The following is a 10,154-nucleotide window of genomic DNA, read 5'->3' as shown; positions in this document are numbered from 1 at the left end:
TAAGGTCAGCTGAAGGGAACAGCGATTGATTTGTTCATGAAGTCATCGAGCAACAAACCCCTGGCCAGCTGTGACCTGGCAAACACGCACACCTGCATCAGAGAATCCAAACTGTCCTCTTTCATACTTGGAAGACAGATTAATATCTCGGCACGCGGTGATTACATTAACAGCATAACAGCTGCCTGTCTGATGAATTGGAATGGGCAGTAGTATATGGAAGTTACATTTCAGAGTCAATGAGTTTTGATAATTGAGTTTAGCCCTTGCAACGACTACAGTTCTAGGAAATCTAGATAAAAAGTGTTTCAGCCTTTGTTTGCTTAAGTGCTTCCTGAGCAAGGACCATTATTAGCTTTGTGGGAGTTTTTGGAATGCTTTGTTTTCACTACATCCAGAATAAAACTTTGGTGGAGTTCTCCAGCCTCACTACCACCCCAGGAAGCTGTTTTAAAACAATTGCTACATATGAGTACTCTGGGAAGCTGAGGCAGGAGGCTCCCAAATTCAAGTCCAGCCTGGGAAACTCAGTGAGACAGTGAAATCCTGTCTCAAAATTTTAAGAAAGAGCTGGGGATGCACCTCAGTGTGAAGTCCCTAGGTTTAATCCTCAGTACCAAAAAAAATCAAAGTATGGGCTTGATGGTGGGTAGGGGCTGGTCCTGTCCCTGCAACCCCTCCCGCCTACTCATGGCAGTCCCTGTCCCAAGGAGCACTGTGCAGCATCCACAAGAGAGCTGCCTGTCTTTCCTGGTGAACAGAACAGCTCAGAGGCATCAGGGAGGACTTGGGCTTGGCTTGGCCTTCGGCAGGATCCATGTGGATGAGGAAAAGGTGAAAATCATCCAGGAAGAGGACCACCAAGGGCCAAGGGGTGGGGCGGGGATGGTTTGGAAGGCAGGGAACACGGGAGTTGACCAGATTGGCCAGATAGAGGGTGTAACTTGGGAGGAAAAAGACAGATTTGGGAATGTGGGCTGCCCCAAGACAAGGGCTAAGAGATTTATCCTTTGTCTTGTGTCCCGGGCCCTGGCACTCATCGATGCAGTTGGTTTGCTAACACTGCCCTGCCCAAGTTCCACAGCTGGGTGGCTTCACATCGGAAGTGTGTTTTCTCACAGGCCTGGAAACCGGAAGTCGGAAACCAAGAGCCCGGAAGGCTGATTCCCCTGAGGCCCTCTCCTGGACTTGCAGACTTCTCCCTGTGCCTTCCATCTGCACAGATGGCCCCCAACATAGGATGGCTCCACCTAGAACCTTTCAACTTTATGATGGCCTGGATGCCATACACATGCAGAAGAAACTGTACTGCAGATGTTTTGAACGTGGCTCCTTCCCCCGGCTGGTGATGTGTGTTGCCTTGTTCTTTCCCCATGCTGGGTAGCAACAGGAAGCCACAGCATCCTGTCAGCCAGGTGACCAAGAGGGGCACAGTGGGTACCCCACAGAGTACCATGCTGCTGAGCTAGTGTGTCCCCTGGGTTAGGTGTTCGATGTGCATTTGCAACTTATGGTATTTTCTACTTATGATGGGCCGACTAGGATGTGATCCCAAGTACTGTGTATGTGCACGTGTGTGTGTGTGTGTTTGAATTCAGGGTTTGTGCATGCTAGGCAAGGGCTGTACTATTGAGCTACATCCCCAGCTCTTTTTAAAATTTTGAAAGCTGAAAATGGTGGTGCACACTTATAAATTGAATACTCAGGAGGCTGAGCCAGAAGGATCATTATGACTTTGAGACCATTCTGGGCTACATAGTGAGTTCAAGGCCAGCCTAGAAAACATAGCTAGGGGCCAGGGATTTAGCTCAGTGGTGCCAACACCTGCCTTGCAAGCACAAGGTCCTGAGTTTGATCCCCAGTACCAAAAAAGAAAACATAGCTAGACCCTATCTAAATAAATAAATTAAATTAAACTTTGAAACAGGGTCTTACTCAGTTTTCCTGGCTGGCCTCAAACTTGTAATCCTCCTGCTCCAGACTTCTGAGTCTGTTATTACAGGCTTGTGCCACCATGCCTGGTCCAGTTTCTCTTTATAAAGACCCGAGTCCTACTGGATTAGAACCCACCCTACGGACCTTATTGAATTTAATCACCTCTTTGAGGATCCTATGTCCTAGCTGAAGATGTAGTTCAGTAGTAAAGCATGAGTTTACCACGCACAAGGTTGGGCTCAACCCCAGCATCACATAAGAGGAGAACAAAGAAACAAGACCCCATCTCCAAATTTAGTCACATTGTTAGATACTGGGGTTTAAGACTTGACCTCAACATATGAGTTGGGGGTGGCCATACATTGAGATTTATGCCAGGTGTGGTGGCACGCACCTGAAATCCCAGCACTTGGGAGGCTGAGGCAGGAGGATTGCTGCAAGTTCAAGGCCACCTTGGGCTAGTGAGACCTTGTCTCAAAAAAACAAAAAAAGACTTGGGATTTACATGTATATTATAATATATATGATATAGTATATTATGATGTATTATTTATTATACGCATGCAATTATGTTATAATGTTACCTGTTAAAATATATTGATATATTTAGGCTCTGTATTATATTTATGTTATATAACAAAATATTTTTTTTTTTAGTAAACTGGTAATGGTGCAAAATCCATTTGTGTGGCTCCAGGCGCAGCCCAGAAGTGGGGGTCAGAATGAGGGAAGCCCGGGCACCAGGAACCACGGAGCTGCTGTGAGACAGCGCCCGTGTAGGAGCCCTCAGCAGCCAGTGTGGTCGCAATGAAACGCTGCTCGGGATGCTCCATAGGAGTTCAGGGAAGAGTGAGGAGCCAGTGCAGAGGGCGTGCAAGGGACTGCGGAGGGCTGGGCCTCACCGTGGGAGGCTGTCGAGAAGACAGGGGGCCAGAGGGTCTGCGTTAATAAGAAGGTGGAGCCAAGTTTTGCAAACTGTCTAGCAGTTCGGGACAGAACCGTGTTGCTGGGGGCTTCTCAGCCCAGCTCATCGGCTTAGTAACCTGTGCCTCAGAGCAGGATATTTCCATATGCAGGTCTTTGCCTGGTGTCTTAATCGACCCTGAAGAAACGCCCAGAGGTGAGGCTGAGAACCCCAATCCGCAGGAAAACACTCCCTTCACCCAGTGGCTTGGTTTTTGCATTTTAATCCCGGTGGAATACACTAGGCCGCCTCACAAGCCCCAGCCCCCGACAGGAGCCAAGGAAGAGCGCCCCAGCCCGATCAATTCGGGGAACCCGACGTCCCCCATCACCCGAAAGGCAGCCTGTGTTTCAATGGAACCGAGGTTTTTAAAATGTATTCTTAGACAAGTTCGAATAACAATCTAGAAAGTCAGACTCCAGAGAACAATGAGAAAATGTAGAGAAGCCAAATATAAAAATCCTGGCACGTGCAAAAAATAATAATAATAAAATTTTTTAAAAAATCAATTCACTTTCACAGATTACATCTGGAAATTCCCAGGGGGATGAGTCAATTTTTTTTTTGGAAGAGAAAAAGAGATTATATTTTATGGGGAAAGATACAATAACCATTCTCTTCCTATAAAGCAAGTGATGGAAGATAGTCCCTGCTCCACAGATACACACAGCACATTTTCGGGGTAATACTAACAGGAAATCAATAGGATCTTTTATATGTGAAAAGACATTATCTCTCTGGACTCCCAGCATACCTAATCAAGGACAGAAGATCTTCTCAAAAACTTGCTACTCACCATTAATCTTGCTCCTGGGACGGTAAGTAGCCTTTAAATCCAGAGCTTTGTTTATTTTTAAATTGCCCTTATTATTATTTTAGAGATAATCACATTCAAAGTGCTGCTTTACTAGAGGCAGAGAGCCTCGAGGTGACATCGTGTGACAAGTGTTTCCACGGTAGGCCCAACGCTCCCGGAAAGCCCCTCCTACCCAGCCCTGCTCCGGGTGATGGCCATATCATTAGCCACCAGCAGCTTTATCAGGACGTAATTTGACAGCTAGGACAGGCTCAGTGGGATTGATGGGATCTCCTGGGTTTTGCCTTCATTGATCTAAAATAGAACCGAAGTTAACATTAGCAGAAAACACTCTGCACCGGGATCATCTTCCCTCGAAAGGCTCGGGGGACTGGTGTCTTTGAACATTTATTATACAAGTGTCCCCGGCTGGCTCAGCGACCAGATGAGTCTCGGGATATGCAAAAGGCTAAGTGTCCCAGTCTCCCCTCCCACACGATGATCCAACTACCATCTTATTTTCCCGAGAAACTCATTTAATCCTCTCAGGGCACAGAGCTCACTCACGTCACGTTTGGGTTCAGCGCCAGCTCTGCCCTTCTCTGCTCGGGCTGCCATAGCAAAGTACCAAAAAGAGAGGTAAATTTCCTGAAGTCCGGAGTCCAGAAACCCCAGGGTCCTCTGGTAGGCCCAGCCTGCCTGGCTCGTGGGAGGACCCTTCTTGCCTGCTCCAGCGCCCGTGGGTGCCTGTCCCATGACTGTCCTCCCCTGTGTATCTTCCCATCCTTGTCCCTCTGTGTGTGTCTGTGTCCAAACTCCCCGTCTATAAGGACACCAGGCATTCTGGCCCCGGGCCCACTCTAATGACCTCATTTTAGTTTAATTACTTAAAAGGTTCTGTCTCCAAATACAGTCCTACTCCTGGTGCTGGGGGTAAAACTGGACTTTAACGTATGAATTTTTCAGGGACACAAGTCCACCCATAACAGACCACAAGAAACTTCACACCTATTAAGTACAGTTGAGATAACGCCTACTGTGATTGGGCTCACAGTTTCCGGGCCTTAGCGTAGTTGACCTTCTGTGCAGATAATTGTTACGAGGGATGCCCTGTGCCTTATATAGGGCACCGAGCAGGATCTCTGGTCTCAACCCCCAGATACCAGTAGCACCCCCCTGTAAGAACCTAAAATTGCTGGGCGTGGTGAACAAACACCTACAATCCAAGCCCTTGTAGGAAAAGCAGAGGACAATGGAGATATTTTAAAACACCTGCCTTAAAAATAATTTTAGTGGGAGAACTGAAAATAAACAAGATAGATAGAATCTGTAGTATGTAAGGTGGTGATGTGTGGGAATGAGAAAAAGCCGAAGCAAGGAGGATGGGAAGTGTTGGGCTGGCTGACGTTTCCACATGGGGGCCGGGCAGAGCTGGCTGGGACACAGGCACAGACCTAAGACATTGGGGGCATCAAGCCCTACAGATCTGGGGGGAGAGCACGGCAGGCAGAAGGAACAGCAAAGGCAAAGGCCCCGAAAATTCCCCGGTCTGACTGATGAGCAGGAGGCTTGACCAGAACCGAGGGGACAATGGGGAAGCTGGGAGACCAAGTCAGCGAGGGAAAGTGGAAGACGAACGTCGCTGTCCCTTCCCATCCTCACGGACACCTTCCAAGACCCCAAGTCAACCCCGAGACTGTGCAGCACCAAACCCTACAGATGCTGTGATTTACAGAGAGGATGTGGTTGCTTTTATACATTAGGCACAAAGTAAAAGATTCATCACAGTCACTAATAATAAAATAGAACAATTAAATTAATATAATAAAAGTTATATGAACGTGGTCTCAAATTTTTTTTTTTTTTGGTACCAGGGATCGAACTCGGCTCCTTGCACTTGTTCAGCAGGCGGTGAAACCACTGAGCTAAATTCCTGGCCCCAAAATATTTTATTTTTAATACACCATTCTTACCCTTCGGGGGCGGGGGAGTTAATTTGGTTTTTGGTTTTTTTAAGGCAAGGTCTTGCAAAGTAGTTCAGGATGGCCTTAAACTCATGACAATCCTGACTCAGCCTTATCATCACCCTCCTTGTGATGATAGATGATTCATGCCTACAAGAGAGGACAAAGTGAGGCAAATGAGGTGGGCATTGTGACACTGGAGTATGTTGCTGAGTGAGGGTCACTGGGGTGCCGATCTTAGAGTTAAGTGACTAACGGGAGGATAGCATACACAGTGTGGATACATTAAAGAGATGATTCATGTCCTGGGCTCAAGATTTCATCATGCTACTCAATATGGTGTGGAATTTAAAACTTGTTGTTTATTTTTGGAATTTTCCATTTAAAATTGTGGACCATGATTGAACTTGGATAACTGAAACCACGGAAAGTAAAACTGCAGATAAGAGGGATTCTGTTGCACAGGACTTGTGGGTCACAGTAAAGACAGTGCTCTGGGTGACACGAGAAGCCCACATTCCCTGCTATCCACGAGGTCACTCCAAGAAGGGGTTATGGGTGGTCAAGGCAGAAGATCAGGCAGCTGACTCCTGCCATTTCCAACAGAAAAAATGACCCAGGGAGGAGCATGGTGGGTGCTGTGAGATGTGGTGAGACACTGGGTGGATATGTCTGAAGGCAGAGATTGTGAGCTTTGTTGATGGGCCAGATGAGAGAGGGGAGAGAGAGAGAGAGAGAGAGAGAGAGTCTTTGGCTTCGGCAAATGGAAAAATAAATGTGCTCTTAATCAGCAGAAAGAACAGGTTTGGAGGGAATATCAGAAACCTAGCCGACTGTTGGTTTTGACTGTGGGTATGTATGACATTAAATCTACCACTTATAAGTGTACCGGTTTGCAACATTTAGTATATTCACATCCACATTTTTGTGCCACCAACACCATCATCCATCTCCAGAACCAACTCTGAGGTCCACAGCGGCACTGGGGACAGTTTGCCCGAAAGTTAGGGTTTTCAAAGACAGTTCAGATGGTTCGATCATCCTGGGATAGTTAATAGTGGCTCTTTTCAGTATGAAAAGTGTTCCAGTTTGGGTGATAATATGGTCACCCCAACTACACCCCGGTTTTTCTGAAGTAGGAATTACTAAGCAATGCTTTTCGTTTGTTTGTTTGTTTGCTACTGGGCATTGAACCCAGGGTTTCCACATTGAGCCACACCTTCAGCCTTTTTTATTTTTTATTTTGAGACAAGGTCTCAGTGAGTTGCCCACATTTGGCTGCAACTTGAGATCCTCCTGCCTCAGCTTCCCAGAGTGCTGGTATTATGGGTGTGCACAAGGACATAGGGATTTGGTGACCCAGAATCTCTACTCAAGCTCCTCCACCAGGCCACATCTCAATTGCTTAGAACCACTCAGAGAACTGCTTACGTCTGTGTCAGTGGATGACAAGTGTGTACACAGAGCGGTGCCCTTGGTACCGCAGGGAGGGGGGTGCACACCCACGGTCCTGAGGTCAAGCACACAGCCCTGGGTCTGTTTCCCTCTTCTGTTCACTGGCGCTGATGCACTAAACAATGATGGATCTGGATTGGCAGAATCTTTGACTGTGGCATCGCCTGCTAGAATTTCCATCGTGCCTACCCTGCAGGGACCATCTGCTTGTTTACAGCAAATCTCACCTCACCTGTTGACATTTACACACACATGCCAAAAGCAAGAGAAAGCCTCAAGAATGAGGACTGTGAGGGTCTGGGGTGTTTCCCAGGGAGCCCCGGGCTTCGCTAGCCAGGTGGGCCGCAACACAGTAGGAAGCCAAGGAGCTACTGATATACATCCCAAAGTCCCCTGGACATCCTTAGAATAAATGAAACTCAGACAAAACAATAGTCCTTGTTTAATTCTGAAGTTTATGCGTATATCCGAACCATTCTAGCCAAGCCTTTTGTTTCCACAGAAACCATTTATGATGCTACACAAAAAAAGATTCTGACCAGAATGAGGAATGGAAAGTTGCTTTCAAATGAGCTTCAGGTAGAGGGAAATCAGAGGGGAAACTAAGGAGCTGTCCTCAAGGCTATCGTGGGTTCAGTAACAGTCACAAGATACCCAAACACAAATCTCACAGCCCGAGCGGAGCCCACTCATCCCACGGTTGATTCTGATGATCTTCTCAGCCAGGTGACACTTCCAAACACTGCTTTACCTTTCTGTTTTGTATTCCTAAGAAAAGTGTGTGTTCCTGGTCAAGGGGAAGGGCTGGCTGGCTGCTCTAACCCCGGCATGAAAAAACTGGGTGGAAGGAAGCAGAAGTCACCCAGTATGAGTTTCTTGAGGCTGCTGCAACAAATAATCTCAAATATAACAGCTTAAAACGACAGAAATGTGGCCCAGGGATTTAGCTCAGGTCCTGAGTTTGATCCCCAGTACCAAAACAAAACAAAACAAACACCAACAGAAATGTATTTCCTCAACAGTTCTGCTGTCCAGAAGTCCAAAATCTAGGTGTCGGCAGGGCCCACAATCCCTCTGAAGGCCACAGGGCCTGAGGACCCTTCTTGTCTCTCCCAGCCTCTGGTGTTCCTTTGCTCAGGGCTGCTTTGCTCCAGGCTCTGCCTCTGTTTCCTCCCGGGTCTCTCCCCCACCTTGTTTTCTTACGAGGATACCTGTCATTAGATCTAAGGTCCCCTAAATCCAGGATGACCCCACTTCAAGCTCCTCAAGTCCATCTGCAAAGCATTTTTCCAAATAAGGTCACAGTCACAGATTCTGGGGGCCAGGGTTGGACACATCCTGAGGCGCCACTACTCAACCCATTATATCCATTTCCCAGGAGACGTCAACCTGGCAGCTGCAAAACCTCACATTCTGAGTGTCTCGTGGGCGCACCCTGGGCCTGGAGGCTCTGGTCAGTTTCAGAAGGGCAGGAGAGCTCCTGTCACTCTAAGACCCGGCACCGCAGGGAATCTGGGGCATTGCCATGGCAATTCCACAACTTGAAACTTTTGTCCATGTGTACTGTTTGCAAAGAACTGGTGACCACATTGTGTGCAACACAGGTGCCCAGGACGAGGGCTGCTTCTGGAGTGAACTTGAGGTGCAGAGTTAGAACCCCCTGGCCTTCACCTGAGGCACAGCATTTGTGATGTTCTTGGCATTTCTCCCAACACTCGGCTGAGCTACCACTTTACACTTCCAGCATAATAGGAACAAGGAAGACGAAGAGTGAGGAGGAAAAGAAAGGTTCTAGGGCTCACCAGCCTCCTCCTCTCCAATTCAGAGTGATTTTGAAAATGCTCCCCTCTTCTGCAATGCCTGGGGAGCCCAGACGGTGGAGGAACAAACAGCAGGTGAAAGAGGCTGGTCAGGACTGAGGTCGCTGTGCTAGGCCCCCATCTAGGGACGGGGCGGTGGCAGCAGGAGGCAGCGGTAGGAGGAAGCCTGTTTCTCAAGGGAACTTAACCGCCTTGGAGGAGCCAAGTGTTGGCCCTTCCTGGGACTGCCGTGCAGCGAGGCAGGTGCAAGTGAGGGCTTGGGCCAGCTCATCAGAGTGTCAGGCTGCAGGGAACACAGGCGGTCGGCTGTTGATTTCCTTCTCCATAAAATCAGCTTAGGTGATGTTCCTCTTGTTAGCACATCCATCACCTTCTGGATTCAGCATCCTTCTCGGGCACCATGCTGGGGCCTTGTGTAGCATGCTTCGACAGGAACACAGGGTGACTTCCGGGTGTGACACTGAGCCCCTCCCCTGTGATCTACGGAGGAAGATGCAGAGGAAAACTCCCCTTGTTGGCAGAGACAGGTTTTGCTCCCATAATCCTATGGGACCTAGAATACTACACACCTAGAATATTCTCCAGTCCTATAATAAATACATTAAGACCAGGGTCTGCCTAATAACAAAATCCAAGACGAGAAAATCAAAGCCAAAGTACTGTGTCACCACGTGTTATCCTTACGGAAGGTCACGCATATGGAGGGGAGGGGAGAGACAGGGTCTCACTACGTAATTCAGTCTTAAACTCACTGTGCAGCCCAGGCTGGCCTCAAACTCATGGCAGTGATCCTCCTGCCTCAGCCTCCAGAGTGCTGAGATTACAGCTGTGTGCCACCATGCCCAGCTGGTCATGGATTTTTTTAAAAAAACAGGAACATCTCATACTTTGTCCCCAAAGTCTAAAACCAGCCACCTCTGGACAAACAGACAAGTGTCATGTCCTGAAACCCTCCTAGCTCTGTGCTGACCCTCCAGGGGCGGCTTGCACTGCCCACCCGCTCACTGGGACCTCAAGTCTGCCCTCTGCTGGTGAAACTGCACTCACACGTTGTCACAGCTGGGAAGAGGGGGCCTGGGCTGTGGCCGGGAAACCAGCTTCCTTCCGGCACACACAGTAATGCACGCCCATATCTTCTAACTCACAGAGACTGCAGCTCAGAGCCAGAGCTGTTGTGTGGACGATGTAACATTCCCTGCCTCTGGGTCATAGATAACATC

At 48.2% G+C, this 10,154-nt stretch overlaps 1 long non-coding RNA gene across 4 annotated transcripts in view; it reads right to left on the bottom strand.

Moving 5' to 3' along the window:
• Positions 1-10,154, bottom strand: part of LOC106007677 (uncharacterized) — a 57,559-nt gene that overhangs the window by 35,594 nt on the left and 11,811 nt on the right. The gene's annotated exons all lie outside the window — the stretch shown is intronic.

This window comes from Heterocephalus glaber, unplaced genomic scaffold, assembly GCF_053883595.1.
Source record: "Heterocephalus glaber isolate CG9 unplaced genomic scaffold, H.glaber_assembly_v1.0 deba00001447, whole genome shotgun sequence".
Taxonomy (NCBI): domain Eukaryota; kingdom Metazoa; phylum Chordata; class Mammalia; order Rodentia; family Bathyergidae; genus Heterocephalus; species Heterocephalus glaber.
The sequence above is the reverse complement of the archived record's forward strand: the minus strand, read 5'-3'. Positions and strand labels throughout refer to the sequence as shown.